Source organism: Taudactylus pleione, unplaced genomic scaffold (genome assembly GCF_031769625.1).
Source record: "Taudactylus pleione unplaced genomic scaffold, aTauple2 ptg000114l, whole genome shotgun sequence".
NCBI classification, from domain to species: domain Eukaryota; kingdom Metazoa; phylum Chordata; class Amphibia; order Anura; family Myobatrachidae; genus Taudactylus; species Taudactylus pleione.
This window is the reverse complement of record NW_028284516.1, coordinates 22,280,908-22,298,112: the sequence shown is the minus strand read 5'-3', so window position 1 is coordinate 22,298,112 and position 17,205 is coordinate 22,280,908. Positions and strand designations below refer to the sequence as shown.

At 40.7% G+C, this 17,205-nt stretch overlaps 1 protein-coding gene across 5 annotated transcripts in view; it reads right to left on the bottom strand.

Moving 5' to 3' along the window:
• STAU2 (staufen double-stranded RNA binding protein 2) overlaps positions 1-17,205 on the bottom strand; it is a 316,613-nt gene that overhangs the window by 270,185 nt on the left and 29,223 nt on the right. The gene's annotated exons all lie outside the window — the stretch shown is intronic.

Sequence of the window (17,205 nt, the reverse complement as noted above, 5' to 3'; positions counted from 1 at the left end):
GCAGTGCTTATGGTTGGATTTTCCTACCGCAATCATGCGAACAGTCCAGGCTGATGTGACGTGGCCGATGACGCTGCTTTGTTAATTATGCACACCCTTAAAATGCCCGTTTTGACCGTTTGGCATGCCTGCGTTCGGATCTCCACTCCCCGTTTTCAAGCACCTTCCCCTGTTACCACCCACAAACGCCTCATCCTGTCACTCAAATTAGCAGGCACTCGCTATTTTGCGAGCGCTCGATTTCCGAACGCAATGACTGGTTGGCGCATGCGCATTACGACCCATACGCATGCGCAGATGTGCGAACATCGCTCGGAGTGAACGAGTGGCCGCTTACGAGCAGCTCTGAATCAGGCCCGCTGTCTCCTAACACTGCTTAGTAAATAGACCCTGTATATTATAAATAGGGCACCAGTAATCTTAAATAGAATATGCAGACACCTGTGAGATAGGAAATTTGACAAGCCATTTTTTCACAAAAATGTAGGAAGATGATCATTGGATTATTCTAGTGCTATAACTAGCCGGCACGGCACCATGTGCTGGCCACGCCCCCTGACCAGGTGACCTGGGGGTGGGGCTGCCAGCGCCAGGACGTTCAGTTCTGCCCGGAGCATCAAGAGCCTGTACAGGGCTGCAGGGTGCATGTCTAGAGCATATAAAGAATGCCCCAGGCAATACTGCAGCAACGATCATGGCTGCAGGATGCAGTTACAGGCAACCTGCTAGCCAGAAGCAAGGGCTGTGAGGCAGGGACAGTGTGCCACGGCACTGCTCGCACACCCCTAGTTATGGCCCTGTATTATTCTACCTTCAATCAGCTACAGATTTCCAATGGCAAGACTAGCACACTCAGAATCCCTAATCATAAATGAGAAATTATAATATGTATATCAAAACAACGATACACAGACAGGATGCAGTATTCTCTAACAGGTGTGACAGGTAAGTGCAGAACTTGGGTTGACTGTGGGTTTGATACCCAAGCTCAGCATCAATTAACCTAACAGTGAATGCAAATCGGAAGGGAGTAAACTATTACGCAGCCGAGATGGAGCTTTGAATTCAAGCAAAGCTGTGCTACACTGACTGCGTCTCTCCAATGGGGGCACTAGTATGCATATCATCAATAGCTCCTAGTAAATGAAAAACCTGAATAATGCATAAGCTTCAGTAGGTTAACGGTTCACGAAAAAAAATGTAACCTTTTAAAAATAAAGCAGCTTTGTTGTCTAGGTGGGTAACGTAATTAAAGAACTGTGTGTTATATAAGAAAGAAGCAACGCACACCAAAAATGTCAATACAGCGATGGTAATACAAACTAGGTGACTAGGCCCAAGACTAAGCAGCAAAGGTCATCTTCAACAGGCTATTTTGCCATCAGGCGATGAGAGAACAAACATCTAATGACAAACAGATGTCTAGTCTTTCACTATGTATTTTGTTCACGCTCCTTTTCTTTTTTTGGTCATAAATCTCAGGCAGTGGCAATGAGCCATGGTGAAATATTGCTGTAATAATACTTTATCACCATGAAAGAAAAATGGATAAACCATTGATGTTCAGATGAAACAAAGGTAAAAAAAAAAAAAAAGGGACCTCTGAAGACACCATAGTGAAAAACACCTCTGCCAAGTGTGAAACAGCAACTGGGTTTATTAAATGAATTCAAATTTCATTAAAAATATCCAATGCTATGTAATATTTCAGCTAACATACATTGTTACCGTACCACAAAGAAAGACCAATTAAATCTGTATCTGTAGCTTTGCCAAACCTTCGTATTATACAAATACCTAAAAGGAAAACTAAATTTTGCTTCCAAACTAAACCACACTTGGAATATGTGAGAAATGCCATTTCCATTCTGAAAACAACGTTCCATCCATTTGGGTGGGCTAGATTTCTCGTATTGCAGTTTGGGTGTGGTGTGTAACTGTTTGAAGAATGGGTGTGTTAGAGACGGAGCCAGTAACGTGCAAACACAAAGACTTTCTAATTGGGGAACTATTACCATATCCATAGGAGTGGAGCTAAAAAAAATTAAAATGAAGGTAGGTAACTGCCAAATAGAAGCCTGTTGTTACTGCTGGAGCCCCATCTTATAGGGGAGATTTATCAGAGTATGGAGAGAGATAACGTACCAACCAATCAGCTCATAACTGTCAAGTTACAGACTGTGTTTGAAAAATCACAGTGAGGAGCTGATTGGTTGGTACTTCATCTCTCTTCAAGCTTTGATACATCTCCCCATCATTACTAAAGTAGCAATGTTATCAACAGCTGACACTGGCAAATAATCCGGTTACAGGAGCGATCAATGCATCTGAATGATGGTTTCACAAGAGTAAAGCATTTACCTCCACTCTGCTCATATAGCCGGTCTAGACAAGCAAATATATGGACTGTACCAATGCCTTTATATAACAAGATCAACAAATGTCTAAGGGAGCGTCCCTCCTCTGTTCACTTGCCAGAAATGGAACGGAGGGGATATTATTTGAATTTTAATAAAATCAGTGCTTTAAACCATTAACATCCAGCGGACCCTCATCTTGTGGGGTTCCGCCTAGTTGAACCTGCCCCTAGGTCACTTAAAGAATACAGACGTGATAGCAACAAACTCACCGTTAAGTCAAATATTATTTACAGGAATGAACAGTCGATCAAAGGCCACTGAGAATTTCCAATATGTTTTAAGACATGATTTTATATATACCAGGCTTGGATAGTATTGCTTTCCTGCCTCATTGTATTGATTAATGAAGCATATTTATGGTATAATCAGCCTGTATATCTCTTACCCGGGCTATTTCCCTAAATCCAGGATTACATGATAGTCAGACAAGACAAACAAACGGATGTGCTGTGAGAGACCTGGAAATCTTGTGTTGCCCGTGTCTCAGGTATCTACACCTATTCCATGTTGCCCGGGTCTCCGATACCTACACCTATTCCATGTTGCCCGGGTCTCCGATACCTACATATATCCCATTTAGCCAGTGTCTCTGAAACCTACATCTATCCCATGTTGCCCGTGTCTCCGAAACCTACATCTATCCCATGTTGCCCGTGTCTACGATACCTACATCTATCCCATGTTACCCGTGTCTCCGATACCTACATATATCCCATGTTGCCCGTGTCTCCGATACCTACATATATCCCATGTTGCCAGTGTCTCTGAAACCTACATCTATCCCATGTTGCCCGTGTCTACGATACCTACATCTATCCCATGTTACCCCTGTCTCAGATACCTACATCTATCCCATGTTGACAGTGTCTCTGATACCTACATATATCCCATGTTGCCAGTGTCTCCAATACCTACATCTATCCCTTGTTGCCAGTGTCTCCAATACCTACATCTATCCCATGTTGCCAGTATCTCGGATACCTACATCTATCCCATGTTGCCAGTGTCGCCAATACCTTCATCTACCCCATATTGCCGTGCCTCCAATACATGCATCTATCCGATGTTGTCCATGTCTATGAAATCTACAGTATGCATCTGGGGTTTCTTTAGAACCTTGGAATCTACAGTACCAAAGTCACGACGTACATATGGGTGCAGCAAGGGCAATGTTGAGTGGAAATGGAAATCCTTAGAAGTTCTGAAATTGACAACTTTCCATTGGAGAATAGTACAGCACTAGCTCCCAATATGTACATATACAAATGTGTCCGTCTCCATTGACATAATACATATTAAGAATTAATTGAAAAGATAAATATCAAACAGAACTGTATTTAGATTTCGCATACTTCTAAACATGCCTGGAATAAGATTATATTATATTATATTATTATATTGGTAATTTAAACTAAAAACACTAGGCTGAATGGTGCCAGCTAAAAGCAAACATCTTGGTCTCCTAGGAGCAGTCTCATTTAGACATGAACTAGGCTGTGAGACTTTTACCCAAGTAAAACCTGTAGCCGCAACTTTCTGCTATTCAATTAGAAATCTGCATTAAATGAATGCAGGTTTCAATAGGAGAAATTGTGGCTTTTAGTTCATATACTTCCAGACTGAATGAAAATGAGAAAAATCATTCTTATTTTAAACGCAGAGAGACTTGCCAGGCATAAGTGAGCCGCCAGGTTCCGTGCTACGCTAGATATACAAATGTCGCATATCAAATGAACCAGCAAAGTCTGCTGGTGCGTCTTAGTCACATCGCCATGCATAACAGCAAATGGGACGATGAGGTGAACGATGGATCAGGTGTACACACTAAACAATGTGTACGATATAGCATTCCGATCCGCGTCCGTGCGATACATTGTATAGCATGTATCCAGCTTGACAGTACAATTTAAGGATATTCAATGTTGGCCACAGGCAGTTAAATCAAATGAAATCAAATTGACTGAGGTACTAATTAAGGGCCTGATTTAGAGATGGACAGATTTGCAAAGACGCACACAAGCGGCCGCGCAATTCCATCCATCTCAGGTGCAAATGGCGGTATCAGACACCTCCTTGCTGCATTTGCGATCCCAGCACTGCGAACCGATGTCACAGGCTGGGATCACCATCGAAACCAACGGTCTTGATGGTTGCTACTTTGGCCAGGCTGCGAGAGCTGAAGCTTACCGCATCCTGACCGGTTGCTGGTCACTTCAAAAATCTGCGCCCACCGACGCAGACCCTGGCCTTGTCCTTCCCAGAAAACGGGAGCGACATGCCTCTGTTTCCGGGGGTAGTGACCTATAAAAGCTGTAAAAATCAACCATTTGACACCTTCAAACAGCCTCCCATACTTTGCTTATGACCACTAACAGAAGTTGTCGGGGTTCAGGACGAGTGTCTCACTTCCATGCACTTCCCCTAGTCCGCAAGCTGATTCAGTGCAACGCCGGCGACTTGACATCTCTAATTGAAGTGCACATGCTGTGTCGACTGGTTTCCGCAAAAATTCTGTTTCATTTTGCAACAAAATTGAAGGAAGGATTTAGTATTTACGTCCACGTGAACATACACCACCAGACTTTAGAATATAAACCCCTATGTCCTCTAGAGTACAGTATCCCAATGAGGAAATGTCACAGTCATTCTTCTGTCGCTCTAGCTGATAATACAAGCTATACATCTAGGGCATACTGGACTTGCTGAAGCATGACTACAGCACAGTAAGGTACTGTGTCATTCAAATAACAAGGCACACAGCAAACACTCATTATGATCATTCACGATAGGACCTCCACATCCCATACTCACCAATGTTACTTCAAAGAGTTTAAAATTATTAAATTAGCATGCCAACTTTTTTTTCCCTTTTTACTTAAGATAAACCAGGTATAAAACTAAAGAGATAAGATCTCTGGAATGTGCTCTATAAACATTCTCAATGCATCAACCTTCCACGGGATTTTTTTTTTTTTTCCGTGCCGACAAAATGACTTTAGTTTTGCAAAGACTGTTAAAATGTTTGACAGCTTCATGCATGTGTTCAGTGTTGGAAGCAATCAACCTTCCACCTTTTAAAAAAAAAAAAAAAAAAACAGCCTAAGCAGCTCAACTGGCTGGGCTGCGTTACACGTATCTCCACAATCAGAGCTACAACACAGGACGGATTTTCTAGAAAGGAATATTTGAGAATAAAAAAAGACTATGCTTTTATGCAACTTTTAAAGACCTTACACGTTTCAAATGGTGAAAAATAAATAAAAAATAATAGCATATTACCATTCCAAAGCCCCATAGGTGTTAGTGCACTGAAGCAATAAGGAGACTGTGGCAAGATCCGCACACTGGGACCCTCCTATGTATAAGACCGTTTTCATCAGGGGTTCCTGGGGGTACAGTGAAAGGTGGTGCCATGACCTTACTATTAATGTGTGTAGGGTGGATAATTACTCATGTAATGTTTGCAATTCAGACCAATTGTTATATTATTCATTAATAATTGTGAATGGTGAATATTTGGAAACCTAACAATGAATTCAAATCTGGTTTTGGTCTTTCGTTATATGCATATTTATAGGGGGGGTGCCCAATTTTCAATGGTCAGTAACTAAAAAACACCCTTCATTTAAGAAAGAAGCCGCAGCTCCCTTAGGTTTCTATGGGACTGCAAAGCGATCATATTTACCAAGCTCCGGTAGACGAGGTCCTATTGCCGAGTACAAGCAACCGTATATAACCATGGTGGCACATTGGTCACCATTGCAGCCTCACAGTTAGCGGCCATGATTGCTACTAAATGTCTGGGGGTTGTATGGCGTCTCCAAGTTCACATAGATTTCCTCCAGGTATTTCCGTTTCCGCTTTCAGTCCACACCCAAAAATTCCAGTAAACTGGCTATAGACGGAACGGTTCCTGGCGTGTGCACCGGTGGTAGATAATTTTGACTGTAAGATCCCATAGGACAGGGACAGATGTGAGCGATTAAAACATGAAATAGAAATATAAAGATAAATAAGATGAGGAGGAAATTATGTCTGTGTATTGCACAGAACATGTATATAACATTAAAGAGAGGACATACATGTTCAAAAAAATGGGAACCTACTTTCTACAGATGTGTCCACATACATCTAGCCTCTTTGCGCGTTAAACAGCTCTTCTAGTCGTGCCATGCCGTGGAACAGCTCAGTAGCGCAGAGCATCTTCTTGTGCGTTTTTCCCTTACAGTGCGTCTAATTCGCAAAATGGGCGCACAAGAAGTTTAAGCTGATTACAATTATATGTGGCATGCCCATATTCTGTGTGCGACTAAAGCTGTATCTGCATGCGAAATGCTACGTTACAGTGTCACGGCCGCTGACACTGTGACTAAGCATTTCGCATGAAGATATAAGCGCAGTGTCACACAGCTTATAGGCATGCCGCAGATCACTTTAATCAGCATAAGTTGCTTGTGGGAATAAGATGCACTGTAATGGAAAAAGTCGCATGAAACTGTGCTCGGCGCTACAGCGTCGCACAATGCGTTATGTGTAACGCGACACTTAGCGCACAAAGGATAGATGTACGTGGACACATCTGGACACAGATTTTTGCCTTTAGACTTCCGTTAACATAAGCTTTCGCCAGGTCGTGTTCTCAATTCATGACTACCAACTCCACATTGTCCAGGCTTTATGTTGGTCCATGTATTCTTGTTCTAAGTGTGATGTTATTGTCTGGCAAGTTTTACTTTCTTCTGTATGTTTCTCTTAAATAAAAATATAATAAAGAAAAAAATTAAACGGAAGGCACGTCCTATCTTTATTTTTTTTAACAGTTTCTTATGTAACACTTACATATTACGCAGCAATTCACAGAGAATATTTAGTCACATCAGTGCCTGACTCAATGGAGCTTACAGACTAATTTTCCAACCACACAGGCCGACACTAGGGTTCATTTTGTCATCAGCCATTTAATCTACTAGTAGGTTTTTGGATTGTGGTAGGAAACCCACACATACTGTACATGGGGAGAACCATACACAGTTCACACATATAAGGGCCATTTTAGGAATCTAACCCATGACCACAGCACAGTAAAGTCAGCAATGCTAACCACTACGGTCTCCGGTATTTATTATGTTGATAAATACCTAAGTTATTGTTAATTGGAGCTACCATATGCCAATAATAGAGAATTAAATATCATCCAGAGTCTTAAAAGGAATTGTGTCTAGTGTGCCACACCCACAACATAAATGAAAACTTATATCTAAAAGAGAGCTTATATTAAAAGAAAATAACTCACAACATAATAAAGATCTAGCCTCGATATGCAATGCAGATGCCAAAAATGTACCTAAAGGTGCGTATCCACTACACAAGTGTACAAAAACTGTATTATTACAACATCGTAATCGTTCACCATCCTGTGCAATGGATAATGTGCCCACACTGAACGATATGGTGTTCAGTGCAGGCACCCTCCCTCATGCCCGAACATGCACAACCTGACGATATCGGAAGGTTGATCTGCATGTTCAGGCGATGACCGATGCCGGCAACGACCAGCGGGAGTGCGCATCACTGCATGATTAATGAACGATTGAACGATAACTATGTCGTAATCGTTCAATCGCTCATTTTTCTCGTGTAGTGGATATGCGCCTCTAGTCGCAAACTGATCTGAAAAACCACTTCACGAGACTGTACTTATTCATTAGAAATGAAGCACAACATAACTTGGTGTGGAAGAAGGCACAGCTGCTGCATCGTGGCACTTTGTATATAGATTCAGACTCAGTCACAGAACAGATATAACAGTGTCGCATATCCAGTTAATCAGTGCAGTCTCATGGAGCGGTATGACGCATCCGTTTTTGCGACTAAGACGCATTTTCAGGTGAAAATTACACCCGGCACAAGCAGATTCACAAAGGACCTGACACATCATGAAGGGCTGTTTAGCACGACTGCAGCAACAGTGTATGAGGACACATCTGTAACATGTAATTACAGTATCCCTTTAAGAAAATAATAAATGTGGTAAACTGAAAATACTGCTTAACAGTGTGCCATACATACCACATTTATGGTGGGGGCAAGTCCAGGTGGGAGGCACATGACTCATTTACATCATCCTGGCCGCATCATTATTATGTTGTATAACGACTCAGGTCATCATGCCTCTACCCCATCCACTTCATAAGAGAACTGAGTGGGATGCAGGTGAGTTGCCTATTATACCAGAAGCCGGGAGAACTCCTCCAAACCGGAGAGTCTCCTATAAATTTGGGGAAAGTGGGCAACTATCTTCTTTGCGTATTTATAACGTACGCTCCATCCGGCTTTTTCTACATGTCACCTAGCGCTATCCTGCTCCTGGGGTTTGACTCCCAAAATCAGAATCGTGCTGCGCTTACGTTACTGTGACAGGCACAATAACAGAGATCCCTCCTCCCTCTTTAAGAGCCAGGGCGCAATTTGGATGACGGGAACATTGCAGACCTGCACCTCCTCAGTGTACATTGCTGGACACAATTATATTTCTGTCCATTCAGCAAGTGCACAATATCTGCAAGTGGCTTCCAAAATTCTCTCTGTCCAGCTAGATTACACTCCCCCTATCCGGCTACTTCTTAATAATTTCATAATTTCCTGGGGAGAAAGCTGTCAAAGTAGTCATACCATTTTATGAACAACAATAAATTGAGATAACCCAAACCACACACTTTTTATATATACTGTGCATAATGGAATTTATGCACATACGTCTTAAATAGACAATATTGGGACCACTACTTTGCCCACGGGATGTGAGAACTGTTGGGGTACAAGAATAAGGTATTTTATATTCCAATCTGGCATCCAGAAGTCATTACAAAAAACGTGTAGCCCTTCATAGAAAGATAAATGAAGGCAAGCAGAAAAACCCAATTACAAAAGGGAAATATTACTCACATTACTAATTAAATTGCTGTTGGTAGAGATTACTTTGGCTTCAGTAAAGAGAAAGAACATTGCAATAAATCAGAGAAGATATTTGCAGAAACTTAGGTAGAACATTTTTTGCTATACGGCCAGAAAAGAAAACTCAGAAAAGGAGCAAAGTAAAAAAAAAAAAAAACTTACCATGTTAAGACATTAAGGACTGGACTCAATTAGCCTCGTTAATTTACAGCGTGGGGAAAAGGGACTTTTACGCCCAAGGCTATTCAATTAGAAGCCCTTTTCCCCGCGCAGTAAATCTCCAGCTAATGCACGTTATTCCTGGATAAATACCCAGAGCTATGGGTTAAGGCGCTTTCGGTGGCCGTGATGAGGGGAACAAGCAATACTTAACGCAGATTTCTTTTCGAGCCTCAGGAGAAGGTGAATAGAAATCTGCGTTAAGTGGCTGCATCGCGGCTTATTAGCCCTTTGAGGCTAATTGAATTCAGCCCTTGATGTAATTCTCTGTAACCAGTCGCTATTATGTGGGACCAATAGCTATTATAAAGGACCACTAAATCAAACATTTCAGCTATAACTCGTTGACTAAAATATAGTAGGGAGAGATTTATCAAATCTTCGAGATGTATAAAGTGGAGAAGTTGCAACCAGTTTCTAATGCCACTTTCAGACATAAGCAAAAGAATTTGCCAGAGCATGGCGAGTCGACCGGAGTCCTGATTACTTCTGAAAGGGTCTGACCTGGGTTGACAGTCCCATGTCCACGACCCTGCAATTGACTAGGGTTATTCCCGGGGACTTGCAACCTGTGTCACTGGCCCGGCGGATTTATGTCTGAAAGTCATAACCCGGCTCTTGATGACCTGGGTCATGCCTAAAAGGATTTGATTGGCAGGCACAGTAGTGCTTGGAGAGGACATCATCTTCAAACGTCCAACGTTAGATGGAAGACCCGGGTCCGGGTTTTAAACTGCCTCAAATAAGTTTCTGCAAGTAAAGTCTGTAAACCTGTAAGTAACCCTCCAAGTATCCCTCTACTACTCCCCTAAAATAGGCACATCTACCTAATAACTAGATGTAACTACCATTTATTATATTATTGATTATTTATTCTAGATGTACCTCTACCATTTGCCATCAGGGCAACCTGGACTCCTTGGGACACAGCTTCACCAGAGAGCTTAACATTCTGGACACTGTCCTACATCAAACCTGGTACAGTAGTCCCTTGTGGCATAGAACATTAGTAATGAACCAAGCTGTTGCTGTCCCAAATAAGCTACCAGAGGCTTTATAAGAACTTTCACCTTTCCCGCTGATAGTACACAAACACCGCGGCAGAGGATCTTGCTTTAATTAAGCAGCACTATCGGCATATAGGATAAATGCACCAATGATATGAAATGGGCAGATTACTCACATAACAGTGATCACAACGTCAATATAACCGCTTTGACTTGCAGTCAAAACATTTGCCGAGGCTTTGAAAGATTTTAAAGATTATAGTATTTTATGCAGAACCCCAATCTTTATCTACAGAAACAGATGTAAGCTTACAGAGAAGACCGTAAGTCTGCATTGTTGTGGGCACACAGAGCTAATTAAAACCTAATTTGGGTATCAGGAAGGATAGATTATAAAAAAGACAAAGCCCAGATACTGTGCAGTGTGTACGCTCATGTTAAACTATAAGAATGGTTTACGGTTTTGTACCTTTATTCTATACCGCAATGTGAGTTAAGGTAACAAGCATGCTTATTCACTCAGCGCCAATGCAACTTGTTATATATAAACCTAAAATTTAAAAAAGAAAAAAGAACACAGAGGTCCATAACCAGAGTGGCGGAGGAAATTATTCTCCATTGGCTGCGGCTGCACTTTGGACCAAGCTCTGTCACTTATTGTTGCATGTCTTCCAATCAACATGGGGGGATGAAGGGGGTCTGGAGTGTGGATGGGCAAGGAGAATAGTGAGAGAGTGCAAAGAGAAGGCATTGCTGCTAGTAAGGAGGAAACAAGGGAGATGGACAGTGCACGATTTAGGAAAAAGTGGGAACTGCATGGGGAGAAAAAGTGGAACAAGTCTACGTTAAAAACAAAATCTGTTATTATAATTCTCCCCCTTGGATAGAGTAAAATGTTGGGAAGTAAAAATATGAGACTACATTTGGTGCTGAAAAGTATTTCAGTGCATAACTAGTAGCATTTAGTGCTGCAGATGTAGTAAGTAAGTTGTTGTGAAGCAGGTGGGACTTAAGGTGCGTATACACTAGACGATGCGCTTACGATGCGATATATCGTTACCGATCTCCCTTGAACTCTCCTCGGCACTCCGGGACACGATATGGTGCTTAAAAGTGTCCAATCTGACCAGTGACCTATCGTGCGTCCTTAACGATTTCCAGTGCATCGTGTAAGAGATTGGCAGATCTTGCCTGCTCTAGGCAGGTGTGATCATGAGTGGACACTCACGATTTGGACATATTTTACACGATTTGTCGTTCCGATGCGTGAAAATAATGAAAATCGTGCAAAATATCGTCCAGTGTGTACGCACCTTAAGATTTGGTAAAGCATGAGGAGGGCAGAGAAAGTAAGAGGTGGAAAGCTCCTGTATTAGACAGTGTATAGCACCATCTAGTGTCAAAAAAAGGATTGCAGGCACCGTTAACATTTAAATCTTTATTCTGGGATGCCAAATAAATTAGCAGTCGTAATCAGGAAAATGTACTCTCATATAAAACCTATTCATTTGTAATGAATAGTACGACTATAACCAATTTTTACTTGTTACATTAATATTCAGTTAAGGTACATTATGCATTTTACAAATATATATAGAAATGTAGTAACGCTGCTCATTTCCTTTCAGCAAACATATTGGTGAACATTTACAAAGCTGCCAGTTTCAAAGCGAACACTTGTCAGAGGTCTTGGCCGCTAGATTTAAAAGGGCAATAATATTACATGCACACACTGCTGGTTTTGCTTTTATTATTACTGCTTTTTTAAATCCCGTGGCTAGAACCAGCGACAAGCTCTGCCACAGAGCTCTATTGCAAGCTGTGGTTGGACTTGTTCAATGAGAGCCACTGTGCAAGCCATCCTGTTTGCTGTACAATCAACACCGCAGAATAATGAAAAAAAATATATATATATATATTCCAATTGATGGCATGGCAAATCATCTGCAGGGAGGGTAAATACACTAATCTCAAAACCACCAAAACTCCTACTGTTGTCTACAGCCCCTCATAACTGTACCTCCTGTCTACATCTACACCTAACATCCCCACCCACTTTCCTGCTTAATCTTTCAGCATGCTGGCAGCAGTGGCAAGGCTAGAGTCACAAGGTGGTGAGGTGGCGCCTGCCAGGGTCTCTAGAACTAGGATGGTATTGTGGGTTTGGACTGGTTTGACTGTCATGCAATTACTGCATTTCAATGGACATATACATCACATCTCAATGTCACACTATTTCTCCTCCTGCCGAATACAAATACAATTTATCCCAGTATCTCATCGGGGGTGATTCAATTCAGCAGTTGAATAGCGCCAGGAAGTTGGTCCCTGAGCTATTCATTTCAGCGCGCTGTTTAGTGCAGCACTTACTAGTTAAGTCGGAGAATGCCGGTTCTCGCTACTTAACCTGGTTGTTTAGTCGCAGGAACCTAAAGTGCCGGCCGAGAGGCTGCTAGCGCCGAGCTAAGCCGTAAAACAGCCTCGCGGCTGGCATTATTGTCGCATTTCTCCACGTACCCTCGGGTGGGTGCGAGAAGATATCATTTAGTCGACCTAACAGCGCGCTGAATTGATTAGCTCTGGAAGCTCTCTCCCGGCCATCAACAGTGCGCTGCATTGATTCGGCCCTATTGATCACTACACTAATAAATCGCTTTAAAATGGGAAAGTGTGTCCAATTTGTATATTAAAATATAACATTAAAAACGTTTCTTTATGCAACCTATTTTGTGGGAATAACATTTTGCACAGAAAGTTCAAATTTAGTTTTATTACGGAAACTGTTTTTACTGTCGGTTTCCTGCACCAAGCCGAAGAATATAACCACTGTCCTATTTGTCTACGCTTATGGGTGGTCAGATTGGATGAAATCTAGTGGGTAAATTTGATAAAGGTTGATGTTAATCGACAAAAATGAATCAACATTGATGTTGCTGTTTCCGTGGCTAAATCACACATTAACAGACGATTTTTTTTTCATATTGAATTTTAAGTGTTAGTAAATGTGCAAGACAACATCAATGTTGTTGATTGATTTTTAAACAATAAAAATTGTCCTTTAGTACATTTACCCCTAGGTGGGCGGTGCTTGGGCCATGTAGCAAGATCACTTGCTGCATAGGCCTGCTACAGATCAATTTCAATATCGGGCATCACAAGTGTTGTAATTTCACATACAAGGTGATACATTGGGCAGGGTGTGCTGATTTAAATCAACTTGATTTAAATCACATGATTTAAAAAAAATAATAATCATGGTGTTTAATATATTGTTAAATTTGGTGGAAAATGCACATTGGTTCAGAAACTGCAGCTGCAGCATCATCAGCTTCAGTAGAAAGAATATTTTCGACATTTGGTTTGGTGCAGTCAAAACTGAAAAACCGCTTGGGTACTGACAAAGCTGCAAAACTTGTGTTTCTTTTTAAGGCGTTCAATAAACCTAATGTGTAGGCTTATTCAGATTTACAAATCAGGCAAGGCAAGTTACTACTGTAACTTTTAACATCATTGCTGCTTCTTTTCTTTTGCAGTGTGTGTGATTTGTGTGTAGTTTGCGGTGCCATGCCATGCCTCATAGTGACATGGTCAAGCCATTTACATAAAAAATATTAAAGTTACAGTATTTTAAAATAAATTCTTATTGTTTTTACTTGGTTTATTTGTTTACTTGATCATTTTTATAAAAATCCAATTTAAATTTAACAAAAACAATTTAAATAAAACAAAAAATTAAATAAAAAACAAATCTGATTTTTTTTTTTTTTTTTCTTTTAAACAATCATGATTTTTTCACACCATGACATTGGGCCAATATACAGATAGCATAGATAATGCAGAGTGCGGACAGCTGTAGCCTGTCACTATTACTCCTCCTGCTGATCTAAATGGAACAACAGACCCCATAAAGTGAAGCCTAGCTGTTCTTTTAAGAAAACAACTGCACAGTGATCAAAAAGAAAAATGTTAACTTTAACCCCTGTGCTGCTGAGGGTTTTCTCACACCTGTGCTGAGGCCATTTTTCTATTTCAATATCACATAATTTTTCATGCATTACACAAACTATTTTTCAGGAAATAACATTAGTAATTTTGCTCTGTTTAACACGTCAAAGGAAATGTAACCAAAATAGCCAAAAAAGGTGATTTTTTTTTTTTTTCATTGAGCCACAGCAACGTTGGCTTTTATATATATATATATATATATATATATATATATATAAATAAAAATATGCAAAAATGGGGTGCACTCACCAGTCTTCCAATAAAATCCTTTATTTAAATGTTACATAGCAGCAGGTATCATAGTATGTCGACATACTATGATACCTGCTGCTATGTAACATTTAAATAAAGGATTTTATTGGAAGACTGGTGAGTGCACCCCATTTTTGCATATTTTTGTTCTTTATGGGTGGTTTTTGGACTTCCTTTTGGGTAAGCTACCCCAGCAATTTAACTATGAGGACGTGAGTGTGGACCAACCCGAACTGATATATATATATATATATATAAAACACCTCAAATATAAGCTTTATGGTTCTTGCTGTGGCAATACTCCAATTTCTAAAATGGCCAAAAGCAGGATACTATGCAGAGGTTTTTACACAAGAAATCTGCACCTAAAAGTGATCATACATTTTTTAATTTGATAATTTTCACTATTTTGGTTTAAAAGCTTGCAATATGTAAAAATAATATTGTAGCCCAACAAGCCCTGCCATTTTTTTTTAAAAAGTGGAAAACTTAATGCATTAAATGAGGGGACCCATTTTTTATTTGATGCACGATGGGGGAGATCTGGGCTTTAGAGCCAATCCCATCTGTGGAACATTAGATTTTTTTCTGTACTGTTTTAGTGAATTAATCTGTTGTTCACTAGACAACAGCAACCAATAGAGCACCATTTAAAAAAAGGATGCCCCTATGTGTTGAAAATAGGGCACAGTGTTCCTTTATTTATGGATACCATATTGGGGGGAGATCTTACCCCATCCCTGGACTCCATTATATTTCTGCACTGTATTGGTTACATATCCCCATACATTAGCTTTTTATGGGGGCAGCAGATTTGAAAGAGGGGACTCCCTTCTTTCAAACGAGGGGGCCTCCATTTCTGTGCGTGCCAGGGAGGGGGGAGTTATAGGGCACTTAAAGTTCCTCACCCACCATTGTCCATCTCTCTCTTTTTTCCCCCACTGGTGGCCTGGACTGGTAGGGGAACATGTCAGTAAGTTCTTTTATTTTTTACTTGTATGTTGCCTGTCACTGTGGTAGACTAGTGGGGCTCATACACCACAGTTTTCAAGTACATGCGGTGGACGAATCCCACTCATCCTTCAGAGTAAAGAAACACATCCAAATTAAAAAACATTAAAAAAAAATAGACGACGAACAACAAAACATATTTTCATCTTCACTGTACCATACCTCTAAGCCTGGGACTTTAATGCAATGTATTTCTACAGCATATAGCAGCCCCTAATGACAAGAGTTGGAATTACAGATAAAGACTTTCCTTCACATTTTATACATTAATTCAGTGCTTCTTATATCCAATCCTTAGGACACACTAACAATGCATCTTTTCCATATCTCCTTGCTAAAGCAAAGATATATTCATTACCGATTTACACATTTTTGAAAGATACACAGGTGGCTTTAATTATTTCTCTTGTAATTCTCCATGCAGTTCTGATCTAGGTCCCCAGGCAGTGACCATTGGGACGCATGCTCATATGTAAAATGTTTTACTTGCGCCAGGGTCTGAATCAGGCCCTCTGTCAGGAGACCTGGAAAACATACACTGTTAGTATGTCCTGAGGACTGGATTTGAGAAGCACTGCTTTAATTTATAAACTCATCAGTTACATCATTGACTTAAAGGTTACCTGGTAATTTTTGTTTTGCCATTATATTACTTTTACATTGTTTCGTTAAGGAGAAACCTAAAGTGGAGAAGTTACCCATACCAACCAATCAGCTTCTGTCATTTTACAGGCTGGGCTAGATAAATGACAGTTAGAAGCTGATTGGTCAGTACAGACAACTTCTCTCTCCCACTAAAATTGCCAAATTTTCAGGTCGCAAAGTGCATTTGTCTGGGGTCCATATTCAATTTCCTGCCCTTCAGTATGACCCAATCTTGAAGTGGACTTTTACAGAACAAACTGTATCCTATCAGACAGTGGGAATGTATACAGCCAGAGAGCTTATCGTGTGTCATTACCGTGGGAGCCAGTGACCTGTCCACAACTGTGAGGAATGGAATAATTGCAGGCGGAATGTCACATACTCGCAGACTTTGGGGGCTGGATCGAAAGGGGCCATAATGTCAGATACAAAACCAGGTATTTTCTGCATTTAATATTATTGCCCATTTAAAACCAATGGCCAAAGTCGCCCAAGACTCATTGTTTTTGAAAAGCGCTGCATAGTAAATTTACCCCTTAAAGGGTCTGCCAACAGCACATAGCAGGGATGTGACTGTGGTACCGATGGCTTCCCCCACCCCCGCATACAAATTCAAATTTCACCCATCAAACTTACAATGCGTTTAGTTGATCTTGGAAAGCATCTCTATAAAACAATTATAGTCCATTGCA